Below are 13,983 nucleotides of genomic sequence, written 5' to 3'. Positions count from 1 at the left end.
GGTTTGTATGTTTGGGTGTGAAGGAGAGTGAAGTGAGAGTTTGAAATAAAAGTTGAGTCTGTGCTTGAAATATGATCACAAATCGAGTATTAGAAACTTGATTTCAACGTGTCTCCACGTGGAAAAAAGTCCACGTTAGATGTTTGGTAGCTCAGGATCTCAAGTATTAGAAACTCGATTTCTACCCTAAACTCGAGTTTTAAAAACTTAAGATGCTACTTTTCCACTTTGTTTTGAAACTGGGCAACTAACAAAATCCTTAGCAATCTAATGTTAAATGAGAAAAAAATAAATAAATTCAAGGAGGGGGCTTTGTTGATTGTGGACCATTAACTACAAATATCTTGAGGAAGCATTTACCACTTTACCCTTAAGTTTCTTCAATTCCTTAATTTTCACCAAGCTCATTACCACAAATCACATAAATGCCATTATATGCTTTAGATATTCAAAAGACCTTTTCAAAAAAATAATTAACCACCTTAAAGAAAAAAATTAAAATTCACTTGAGATATTATGCACATCTAAATTTTCTTAAGAAAAAGGCTTGGGGTGTTACAGCCATATTGAAAGCTTGTACTGGCATCATGAAAAATATATAAGATATATAAGCAGAGGTACTAAGGTAAGGAATCGGATAATATCGACTAGGACTATGAAAATATATAGAGTTGCACAAGTTGTTTTTGTTTTGTTTTCCCACAACGTGATTGCAAGCTGTGTGCTTGATCTCCAACTTTTACCCCTTCATTTAGATCTTAGAAACCATTAGAAAAACAGAACGATGACTATTGAAATTCTTGTTTGTTGAGACTTGAGATGGCTTTAATCAAATCTCAAGCCAAGTTGAAGCACAAATTACTAGAAATAATTATCTGAAGTATTGAATATATGTATACTCCCTGCATATATATAGTATGTGAACCGCAGAGTCGTTGAACTTAGTTATCACTATTGATGCATGAGATTCTTTCTCATCTACCATGCATAGAGAAAAATATTTAGGCGTGACACAATTGATAGTATTAAAAGTTTAGCTGTTTATGTACATTTTCTAATCTGGCCTTTAACTTCTTTTGATTTTAATCGATTTTCTTTTTTTCATTTTCTTTAACTTCCTCTTTCTTTTTGCAAAATCATTTCTTTTAAAAAGAAGGATGAAGAATATTTGGCCGACCGTTACACAATTCTCTTTTTAGTTCAAATCAGTGTAAATTTAATTAGATTTAATCCTATTGTTTGAAAAGTTTCATTTAAAGTCCTACATTTTTTAAATTGTTTCAATTTGTCCCTCAAAAAGATCATTGTCAACTAAATGTTCTGAAGAATCAAATAAGTTGCACATAAAGACCCGTCAAACATCAACACAAAGTGATATTTTATTCGCAGAAAAAAAAAAAAAAAAAAAAAAAAAAAAAAAAAAAAAAAAAAAAACAAACAAACAAACCTCACAAAATGATCAGATCATCAGTAGATTGCATTTATTTGCTAGGATTATTTAAAATAATTTTGAAAGTTCTTTTGCGCTAAATGTTATATATGATTCACATGGAAGCATTTGTGATATCTATATACGTTTTAAATATAAATTAGATGAATTTCCTTTAGTTTTTGTTAACAAAAATTCAATGAGGGGGTCGAGTGAATTGATTTAAAAAGTTATTGTTTCAATTACAATTTTAAATTTTGTATACTTAATTTGAAACCAACCCCAAAAATAGGAGAAATTATGTAAGTTATCACAAATAATTTAGTAGTGGAGACAAGATAAAGATACTACACTTGAAACAAAGCCTATTCAAGCTATTAATAAAAAGAATTTAGCATGCAGTGATACACTTTGCAGCGAAAGGAAGCAGCTAGTTGATAACTCGTTTCTAATGGGTTTTTCGATTATGATCTTGCAGTGATACACCTTGCAGAAAAATTTTTATTTGGGACTCCATTTGTGGTCGCATTTTTAATTTATAAATGGCGTAGGAGGAATTTATCAACGTATGACGCAATTGAAGATTTTTTGCAAAGCCACAATAACCTCATGCCCATAAGGTACTCCTACCCAAAAATTAGGAAGATGACCAACGGTTTCACGGAGAAATTGGGAGAAGGAGGCTTTGCCATTGTATTTAAAGAAAAGCTTCGAAGTGGTCATCTTGTAGCTATAAAGATGTTGGATAAGTCCAAAGCCAATGGTCAAGACTTTCTTAGTGAAGTTGCAACAATTGGAAGGATTCACCACACAAATCTTGTGCAACTCATTGGCTTGCTTTTGTGTTGAGGGACCAAAGTGTGCACTTATATATGAATTCATGCCTAATGTTTCTCTCGACAAATACATTTTTTCTCAAGAAGGAAGTATCCCCTTAAGTATTGAGAAAATATATGAGATTTCTCTTGGAGTAAGTCATGGAATTGAATATCTACATCAAGGATGTGACATACAAATTCTACATTTTGATATCAAGCATCATAACATTCTTCTTGATGAGAACTTCACCCCAAAAGTTTCTGATTTGGGCTTGCCAAACTTTATCCTCCAGATTATAGCATAGTTTCTTTGACTCTTGCAAGAGGAACACTAGGATATATGGCTCTAGAGTTGTTTCATAAGAACATAGGAGGCATCTCTTATAAAGCTGATGTTTATAGTTTCGGCATGTTATTGTTGGAAATGGCAAGTAGAAGAAAGAACTTTAATGCATTTGTAGACCAAATTTACTTTCCAACTTGGGTCTATGACCAAGTTTGCGAAAGAAATGACATAGCAATGGAAGATGCCACAAAGGGGGAGAAGGAAAAAATTGAGAAGATGATCATAGTTGCATTATGGTGCATACAAATGAAGCCTAGTGATCGACCATCAATGAATAAAATTGTAGAAATGCTTGAAGGAGAAGTTGAATGCTCACAAATGCCTTCCAAGCCTTTCCTATCATCTCTAGGGGATGTAAGAGACAACTTATATCCAACTTGCTCATCAATTCAATCAGGTGAATCAAGTCAATCATCTCAATTTTAAATGCAAAGTATTTGATATGTCAATCAGCTGATTTACACGTGAAAGTTTTAGGAATTTTAGGTATTGGTTAATTCCTCAACAAATTTTCTTGTAATCTCTACAAAAGTTTACTTATAATGACAAAGTTTTAATGTTATTTTTTTCAATGTCATTTGTAATCATGTGGTGTAATCAAAGACAAAGTCTGATAAACGCTATCACTATGCAAGTCTAGAGATTTTTGGTAAAGAGAAATCAAGATCAATCAATTGAAATCAAGTAGTTCAAAAATTTGTAGAACAAAAAGTTTGTCTGGTGTTCTTATGATACTTCCTTTCACCCTTAAATAGCTTTCTAAATAGTTATTGTTAGGTTCTAAGGAATTAGGAACTAATGTATTAGAACTTCAATGTGTAATGTTGTCAAACCATGATCAAAACATTTAGTCTAGATTTAGACTACTCAAAGTGTGTTTATGAGTAACGTTGGAATTGAGTACACTGCAGGATTTATTGTGTAAATCTGCAAAGCTCGATCGATCGAAAATTAGACTCAATCAATCGAAGCTCGTACAGATTGTTTTTCTACTGATTTTTCCAACTCAGCCCAAGCCCTTGTGACGTGTAGGGTTTTATGTTTTGCTTCTAGTATAAAAAGAAAAACCCTAGCCACATTTTAAAGGTTGTTGATATGCTGTGTGTATGAGTCTCTTGTGAGATCTAGAGGTGTTTGTCTTCATACATACTTAGGGTTATCAAGATCAAGATTGATGTCAAGAACTTGGTGATCGCTTTAGTTGCTGCATAAAGAGCTTAAAGAGAACACAAGTGGGAGTACTTGTGGTTATTGTGAATCCAAAAAAAAAGTAGTCCTTAGACTCGGAGCTGTCACGTGGTCGTGGTAGTAAGTTTTCTACTTGAGGTAGCAATAAGATGTTAGTGGTCTAAATCACTATTGTAAAACTTTAATTCTTTCATAGTGGATCTGTTTTACCTTGAGAATAGGTAGGTTAAATCCTCCCCAAGTTTTTTACCGTTTGGTTTTCCTAGATTATCATATCGTTGTATTCTTTATTTTTCACACTGTGTCAATGATATGATTTACTTGTGTTAACCTAGATTTGAATAATTTACCTAAGTTGATCACTTGGCTAAACAACTAGGTTAATTTGTTTGTGTTTAAGGGGTCTAAAAACGTACAGTTATTAAATTCATTAAAAACTTTGGGATAATTACACATTACCCACCTGTGGTTTACCTCTGATTCTAAGTGCCTACCTGTGGTTCAAATTTTGACACTTTACCCACCTGTGATTATCTCCGTCTATGTGCTTTGTGCTCACCTCTCCCTCACCGTTACTCTAACATAGGAAATAGATCAAAGTCACTCCCATCCAGATCAAAACACTCACTTTTCCAAAACCCACTCAGTCACTCTCATCCGACTTGCTCACCAAAAATCACTCAATGTCACTCCCAAAAATCACTCAAAATCACTCACTCACTCACTCCCATCATTCATGCAAACCGAACCGAGGAAGACAGCTTCTCTGTTCAGCTGTGGCAAGAAGACTCACTCATGGGTATCGCGCTTCACTTCACTTGACTGGGAGTTGAAAGCTTGAGGTCGTGCATGCAAACCGATTTGAGGAAGATCAAGATTATTGCCTCTGTTCTGTTCAGCCGTTGCAGGTAGATTAGGATTTTGCATTTTAATCTTTGAAATCTAGGGTTCTGAATTGGGTCTTAAAATGCCGGTGGATTTTAAAATGCCGGTGGTGAGTTTTAAAATGCCGGTGCTGGTGGTGGGTTTTAAAAACCCATTTTTGCCGGTGGTGGGTTTTAAAATGCCGGTGAGTGTTAAAATTCCTGTGGGTTTTAAAATTGGGTAGTCTTTCTTCCAAATTCTTTCTTCCAAATTCGGTTCTTGCTTTACCATGGAACTGGTTTATATCTGCATTTTTTTATTACTGGCTTAACAATTATGAATATATCTACATTTTCTTATTACTTTAAAATAAAGGTCTGTGGCCCATCAACTTTTTTAACAATGCGGTTGTAGCATGAGTAGTTGTTACTAAATTTAGATGAGTTGATTCTTGCCACTCGTAACAGATTTGTTAGTCTATAAGCTTGTAACAAATTTTTGTTATGTCTTCATTAACTGGCAATGGCTCTACAACTAGTGGTTTCTACCATGCCGGAGATGGTCATTTATGTACCCTTGAGAATTGTGCCCTAAGAACAAGTCGAAAAGCTGGTAACTATGGAAGAAGATTCGTTGGTTGTAGTCAATTTAATGTAAGTAACAATTACATTGTTGTATTTGAATTGAGTTGAATTGAATTATTAGTTGTGATTAATTGTGAACTGTGAAATTAATTGTTATAATTGTAATGCTCAGGTTGGTTCCAAATGTGGCTTTTTTCAGTGGGTGGATAACGAAACTTGTAAGAGTGACCGTGAAAGGATAAGTATGCTTGAGAATGAATTGCAGCTTGCAAATCAGAGAGAAATGACAACTAAGGAAATGGAAGAAAGATGTAACCGGAGGGAAAGAGAAACTCATGAGCTTTATGTAGAAATTAGAGAGAAACTTAAGAGAGTTAGAGAGAGTGAGAGATTGTACAAGATGGCATTAGTTTTGTCATGGTTATTTTTCATTTTTGTAATGTTGTAGTTGTGTTTTGCCTCAGTAAACAATAATGTAAGAGCGAGGAACCTTAATCTGCCATGATGCTTGGTGGGATGTTGAAATGTTATTGGGTAATTGAAATGGAAAGTGTTGTTTTTGTGCAAATATTGTTTAGTATAATTTTTTTATTCCTTTTTACTTCATCCTGTGATTGATATATATTGGCACAAAGTGTTATGTGAAAATGTTAATAACATAATAACTTGAATGGAACATGTTGGTTCAATATATACACCTATGTCAATGTACACCTGCCTATAAATGGAATATGTTTTACACATATACATGATTTGTTGCACACCTGCCTATAAATGGAACATGTTTTACACAGGCACAGGATTTGTTGTGTGAATACATACACCTGTGTAAATCCATCAAAAGAACAAGACAAGAAAAACAGAGTCCACCAAAAGCACAAGACAAGCACAACACAACAAAATACTTTATCCTATTTCAATGCACATTAACATTAATAAAAGTGAAGAGTCACTGAGCACATCTTGTGACTTCACAAAATAAAAGTGAAGACATTAACATCCTGTGACTTTACAAAATAAAAGTGAAGACATTAACAAAATACTTTATGTCACATGCATACAAAATTGCCAACATTGTTTTTGGCACATTCTATGACTTTACACATTTTCCAATTAAAACCCACCAACTAGTCCACTAGTGCTCAGACATACGCATTTCCAACCGAAATTGTCAATATTGTTTTTGACACTTGACATATACATTAAACAAGTGAACTATAACAAAAAAGTTGTTGAAACTTTAACATCTTCCAAGTTGTCATTTACTACTTTAGGTGCCCTTGCCAGCTGCATTCTTGCCCTTGCCAGCTGCATTCTTGCTCTTTCCACCAACTGATTGAAACTTTCTACCTTTAAACCCCCTAGCAGATGCACTTGGCTGCATAACCAAAATCCAACAGTTAGCAAGATGATCCAACAATAGCAAGTAAGAGGAAAAAAAAAACAAAATAGAACAAGCCAGAGGTGCCTGAGATGGTAAAGAATCTTATGTCTCTCTAGGGGTATGGAAGCTTGGTTGTGAGGATGAAGAGAACCAGTTAGCCTTAGATCTAATTGGAGGTTGAGTTGCAGCCTTAGATCTATTGTTTGGTGCAGGTTGAGATGCAGTTTGACCAAAAGCTCTGTATGCACTCTGAGATCTAGTACTTGGTGGCTGAGATGCAGTTTAAGGTGTTGCAGTCTGCTTTGTTTTTGTAGATTTACTGCCTTGTGTCTACAAAGAGGGTAGTACAAGTTACATACACACGAAATACTTGAGGAAATGAATATAGTTCAAAGCATGGAAATACTTACAGTTGCTGATTTAGCAAGTCTATCTCTTCTCTGTCATGGAGTTTCACCAGTGATGCCTGCCTTGCACCCTTTTGCATTATGTCCTTTCTTGCACTTCCCATACTTGATTGTCTTGTTTATCCTAGAAACTCTATAAGGGTTCCTTGGCTCTTCAGGATCTCTTTTTCTTTGCTTTGGTGGTCTGCCAGGTGGTTTATACACATGAGGAGCAACAGGAGCAGGTTGGTTAGTCTTAACCCACTCAGACTGGCCAGGCATTGGTTGTATTATCTCTTTGTATGTTTCAGCAAATGTCTCTTTTAAGTAATAAGGATGCACATAGTCCTTCACTTTCTCCAGGTTCTTAACAATAGCAGAGATCCCATGTTTGCAGGGAAATCCTATCAAATCCCAAATCCTACAGCTGTATGCTTTCTTAGCCAAGTCAACCATATGTCTCTCACGACCATTATCAACCTCATACATGAAGCTGCCTGCTGGAGTAACACTGAAAGGTATAGATTCATGTTTTAACTTCTCTAATTTGTCTTGAATATTAGGACAAACTTTTCCAGTGTATTTTGCTATACCTCTCATCTTTTTGTATTATTTGGTCATGAGCCTAACTCTAATCCACTCCAACATTGCTAAAATTGGCTTATTCCTAACTTCTAAAATCATGGCATTAAAAGACTCACTCAAGTTATTAGTTAAACAATCACACAAAACTCTACTACTAAAGTGAGACTTAGACCATTGTGCAGGGTTGATGTCAGCAAGATACTCTCATACCTTGACATCCAAATCCTTCATTTCCTGCATTCTTCTCTCAAACTCCCTAACTATTGTGGCTCCAGCACATCTCCATAGTGCATCCTTCAACTCCAAGCCCTTATGATCCACTTTGAAATTATCATAGATATGCTTCACACAATATCTATGCTCACAAGTTGGGAACAGCATCTCAATTGCAGGTATAAGGCCCTTGTACAAGTTACAAAACAGAACAAGTAAATATGTTAGTTAAACATGTTGAAATGAACTGAAGTATGTATTATTGAACTTTAAAAATGTCTACTAAATATGTTAGTACAATTGTAGGTCATACCTTTTGTCTATCACTGATGAAAACCAGATTAAGTTGCTCTGGATCCCCAATATCATCTGAAAACTGCTGCAGAAACCATACCCATGAATCTTTGTTTTTTTGCTCAACAACAGCAAATGCAACTGGGAAAATATTGTCATTTGCATCTCTAGCTTTGGCAGAAAGTATTTGCCCCCTAAATCTGTCTTTCAAGTGGCACCCATCTAAACCAATAATTGGTCTACAACCTCCCAAAAACCTAAGTTTTTGTGCATTATACCTAATATACATTCTCTTAAATTTCGGCTGTGCATTTTCATCTTCCATTTCAGTTTGCAAAATAACCCTACTTCCTTTATCATTCAATCTTATCATCTCTGCATAATCCCTAAGTTTCCCATATTGCAGCTTTTCATCCCCAGTAATCAAGTCAATAGCTTTCCTTTTTACCCTATACACTTGACTGTAACTTATGTCAACTTCAAGTGCTTGCTTCACATGATGTTGAACACCAGCCACTTTCCAATTGGAGTTTTTGTCAAACTCCTGCATAAACTTCTTTGCAACATAAGTTGAAGTCACTTGGCTATGTTTGAAGGATCTAGGGCAAGTGCACTTTGGATTGAATGTTTTTATTTGGAATGTCAACTCTTCAGGTAGTTGAGATGCATAACACCTCCATCCACATTCATTGATGCAATAAACTGATATCTTCTTCTTCTCATTCAGCTTGAACTTGATATTTACTGGCTTCTTTATCGCATATTCCCTCAATGCCTCCCTAAATACTTTAGAGTTTGGAAACTTTATTCCTTTCCTTAACTCTGGCTTTCTCATGTCAGTTTGGACATTAAACTCAGGTTCTTTTGCAGCTGGTGTTGGCTGATCATCATCAGACCCTACTAGACTTTCCATGTCATCTTCAAGAGATGGGTCAATCCATTCACCCTCTTCAAGAGGTGGGTCATTGTCAGCTGCAGTATTCCTATGTGGGGCTACATACACATGTACATCCTCATGGGTAGATGGCCCATCATCTCCTTCAGAGGGCCTATGTGGGGCTGCATGTGTAGATGGCCCATCATCTACATTTCCAAAAACATCATCATCAAAATCTGGTCCCTCAAACCCTTCCTCTAACCAATCAATATCACCTCCTTCAGCATCCACATTACCTCCCTCATGCACCTCATGCACATCATCATCACTCTCACCCACCTCATGCACATCATCATCATCATTTGCTACTTCCTCATTACCAAATGGTTGTTCAACAGCAAGTGGCTCCTCACCACCCTCAACATATAGTGTTATGTTATCTGTAAGCCATGCAGCATGGATCTCACACATATAAACAACATCATCATCTTCATTTATAAGCCTTAACCCTTGCTCCAAATTACCTTCAGGAATAAGATAATGATATCTACTTGTACTAAGTGCCCCCACATCACAACAAATATCTTGTATTTCAAAATAACTAAGTCTATCTGGGTCAACATTATTAACAAAAGAAGTACTACCTCCTAAATATACCAAATCTGGGTTCCACACAAACTGCCCACCATAATGAATCTCAAAATTGAATACTAAGTCAGCCATCTGCATGTAAAACACAACAGAATAAATGAAGATGATAAAACTTATAAATGAAAGATGATCAAAGCCTTAAAGCATACATATAAAAATGAGGCATCTAGTTCTATTGTTAATAAAGACTCAATACCTATATGGATAAGAGTAGTAATAAGAGCAGCACCATTAGTTAACTGGTCGATTATTATCACAAACTTATTTCAAAACAGAATTGAGCAAACAAGAGAACTCAGAATGCAGTTGGACTTATTTTAAAAAATGCATATATAACCATCTAGCTTATATCATAATTGACTGAATAATTATTTCAATAAAATTATGAGCATTATTCAACTTTTAAAGGGAATGGAGAGTTTTTAGTTCACTGGTCCATTAGTTCACTGGTCAAATTCATAATTAGTTCACTGGTCCATTAGACACTAACTATAACATGTTGTCCACAATAGACTCAACCAGTAACATTCTAATTAATCTGAAAATCAGAACCAATGATCAATTTGGTAACAAAAGCAGTAAATCAAACTGATTTCAAATTGACAGAAGCAGTAACCAATGATCAAACTGATTTCAATTTGGTAACATTCCACAAAAACAATTAAACAATACAAATCACGGCAGAGAGAAAGCCTACAACAGAACAATCATGAGCATGATCGGGTGAGGGAGAGGCGGGTAATACTAAACAGAACAATCATCAAAGCCTACAACATAAAAAAATGAGGAGCAACTGTAAAAACAAAATTGGGTTTCAGCTGGAAATTTCTCTGACTCTATATAAAAAAAAAAGGGTTTTTAAAACCCACCACCGGCACCGGCATTTTAAAACCCACCACCGGCATTTTAAAATCCACCGGCATTTTAAGACCCAATTTAGAACCCTAGATTTCAAAGATTAAAACGCAAAATCCTAATCTACCTGCAACGACTGAACAGAACAGAGGCAATAATCTTGATCTTCCTCAAATCGGTTTGCATGCACGACCTCAAGCTTTCAAATCCCAGTCAAGTGAAGCGAAGCGCAATACCCAGGAGTGAGTCTTCTTGCCACAGCTGAACGGAGAAGCCGTCTTCGTCGGTTCGGTTTGCATGAACGATGGGAGTGAGTGAGTGAGTAAGTGAGTGATTTTGAGTGATTCTTGGAAGTGACACTGAGTGATTTTTGGTGAGCAAGAGTGACCGAATGGGAGTGACTTTTCAACTATTTCTTATGTTAACGATGAAGGGGGAGTGATTTTGAGTGATTTTTGGGAGTGACACTGAGTGATTTTTGGTGAGCAAGCTGGATGAGAGTGACTAAATAGTTTTTGGAAAAGAGACTGTTTTGATCTGGATGGAAGTGACCTTTCATCTATTTCCTATGTTAGAGTAACGATGAGGGAGAGGTGGGCACACGGCACATAGACGGAGATAATCACAGGTGGGTAAAGTGTCAAAATTTGAACCATAGGTAGGCACTTAGAATTAGAGGTAAGCCACAGGTGGGTAATGTGTAATTATCCCATAAATTTAATAACTGAACATGAGAAAGTGGCCAAAATGTTCTTGCTCCATATGTCATATCTTAGTTTTAGTCAATGACAAAACAAGCCCGTCTAGCTCAGTTCGTAGAGCGCAAGGCTCTTAACCTTGTAGTTGTGGGTTTGAGCCCCACGGTGGGCGTTCTTAATGTTTTCTTAGCAAAACGTTTTAGCAATACTGTGCACATCATGGGATCTAGTGACATTTTAATGTAACTTTGATAATTATTCAAAAAATAATGTAACTTCATGTTAAAAACTATTTCTTTAAATTAATAATTTTCCTACCCTAAGGAGTTTGTTATCCAATTATTTAAGAAATAAAAAAATCACACACACATGGTCAAGTACACTACACACACGCCCATGTTCTTGAATGTCCATAAATTTTCTAAAATTTAAAGTGTTCTAAAAAACATGTCCATAAATTTTCAAAATTGTTTTATTTGTTGGCATTTGTGTTACTTTATATTTTCAAAAGACTTTGAAAAATTTCAAGATGAAATAAGTCTTAAAACACAAACTCACACCCTTTATCACATAAACAAATTACACAAAATATTTTAACAATTATTAAAAAAATTAAATAAAGAACAATACTTATTTAGCCAATTCAGTTGAAGCAGAACATGTAGGATAATTATTTCTTTTTATGATTCCTATATATCCTTTTTAAGTTGCTAATTTTGCCCTAGATAACTAGGGCATATACAGAGCACTTAGTTGGGTATAAAAACAACCAATTTGACAGTGTGACTATTCAACTAGGGTGTCCAATTGCAATATGCAAAGTTTAGAGAAGATATTTAAGGTGTATGGGACATAAGATTTATGTTCTTGTTTACCAATACTAGTAAATATGTTCTAATAAAATTAATAATAATAAAAAAAGACTAGTAAATATGTTCTAGTTGGTAGTTGGTTGAAGAAGATATTGTTCTCAGTGATCACAATGACCTTTGACATTTGAGATAATATAATTGTGATAATTGCAATAAGTGTACAAGTAGAGATTAATTGATTAGACACTTAGAATTTATAAAGGACCATCGTCCAAATAGAAGAGAAAAATTATTTGTTAGACTAGAAAAATTAGCACTGCCCTGCAGCTAGCAAGTCATGAGTCCTCTATTTAGTTTCGCATATGGCATAATTAATAATTGGTTTTAGATCTCAATCAATAATTGCATGGTGGAATTATAGTGGAACTAACTTGTAACTTGTGCTCACGCACAGAGATGTTCAATTGTAACGGTATTATTGATGTTGTAGACAGCATAACATTTTTAAGAATTAAAGCGAGACAAAAAAAAAGGAAAAAAATACCTCGGAGTTTTGCCAAGAATTAATGAATCGTAAATCTAACTTTGGATATGAAGCTAAATAATCAAACGAAGATATAAGATTTGAAGCAGATTTACTTCAATTAGAAGTATATAATGGTAGAGAGGCGAATCAATAATACTAGGCTTCAAATGAGAAGCCTATCGATTGACCTACGAAGATCAAGTTTCAAAGATCTGAATTCGCTCTTAATTGACCAATTATTTGTACTGGATGTCTTTTAGCTTGGGTGCCTCCATGTCAAGCAAGTCCAACTCAATCCAATGACCATGAAGCATTCATTTTAAGTTCAATAAATTTAGAAAAACAAAAAATTTCATAACTATTTGAGGTAATGAATTTCATAATTGTTTGAGGTGACAAATTATTAATGGTGGATGATAAAAAAATAATGACAGGTACATATAAAAATCAATAATAATCGATCAACTCAACAATTGAGAAATTTATTGTAAAAGCTATTTTGTTTGTAGCATTATTCTTTTAACTTAGGTGTTTTTGTTTGTTAAAGTTTAGTTTCATTTCTAACATTTTCTCCACCAAAAAAAAAAAAAAAAAATCATTTAAATAAGTTTATTTTTTTAATGGTACATACAAAAACCCACACAAAAAAGAAAGAACCCACATTGGCACCCAATCATACCTGTCGGGATATTTTCATCCATGCAAAAAAATATAATATTTAAATAAATGAGATTAAAAAAAGGGAATCATTGTAGAACACGACACGAGGTCCAGCTCAAAGGAGGCTGATTTTTGAAGTGTAAAATCATTTCAGTGTCTAAGATGAAGACTCATCAGAAAAGCAAAAGCCGCACTCAACTCAACACAAGACATCAAGTAAGGATTATCGATAGATACACGTGTTTTCTGGCAAAAATGGTCCATTAGCATTAATTTTTGAAATATTTAGCAACAGAGCACTGTTTCGGAAATAATTAGGGAAATACCACTTTTTCCGAAAACGCCGCTATAGGGCCCGAAAACGTCACTATAGGGCTTAAAAAACGCCACTATAGGGCCCCTTGAACCTGTTATGGGGACTTATAAAAAAAATTTTGCAGGAAAACGCCGCTATAGAGCCCAAAAACGTCACTATAGGGCTTAAAAACGCCACTATAGGGCCCCTTGAAACTGTTATGGGACTTACAAAAAAATTTTGCAGGAAAACGCCGCTATAGGGCCCAAAAACGTCACTATAGGGCTTAAAAACGCCACTATAGGGCCCCTTGAACCTGTTATGGGACTTATAAAAATTTTTTTCAGGAAAACGCCGCTATAGGCCCGAAAAAGTGGTAGATTGCTATATAGTTCGGAAACAGCGTTTCTAAGCAAATTATTTCCAAAATTGATGGTAATGGGCCATTTTTGCCCGTGTTTTCTACATACACATGCACTCGTATCTACATTGTTTTCAACAGACACCATATCTACATT

At 35.0% G+C, this 13,983-nt stretch overlaps 1 non-coding gene and 1 pseudogene across 1 annotated transcript; both read left to right on the top strand.

Annotated features, from left to right (window-relative positions):
• Positions 1-1,881: 1,881 nt before the first annotated feature.
• Positions 1,882-3,261, top strand: LOC115987555 (annotated as a pseudogene).
• Positions 3,262-11,271: 8,010 nt separating this feature from the next.
• TRNAK-CUU lies at positions 11,272-11,344 on the top strand. Its single transcript has one exon. It is a non-coding gene; the product is annotated as a tRNA-Lys (tRNA).
• The last annotated feature ends 2,639 nt before the right edge of the window (positions 11,345-13,983 follow it).

The sequence above is a fragment of the Quercus lobata genome, chromosome 4 (assembly GCF_001633185.2).
Source record: "Quercus lobata isolate SW786 chromosome 4, ValleyOak3.0 Primary Assembly, whole genome shotgun sequence".
Lineage (NCBI taxonomy): Eukaryota > Viridiplantae > Streptophyta > Magnoliopsida > Fagales > Fagaceae > Quercus > Quercus lobata.
This window is presented reverse-complemented; position numbering and strand designations above follow the sequence as displayed.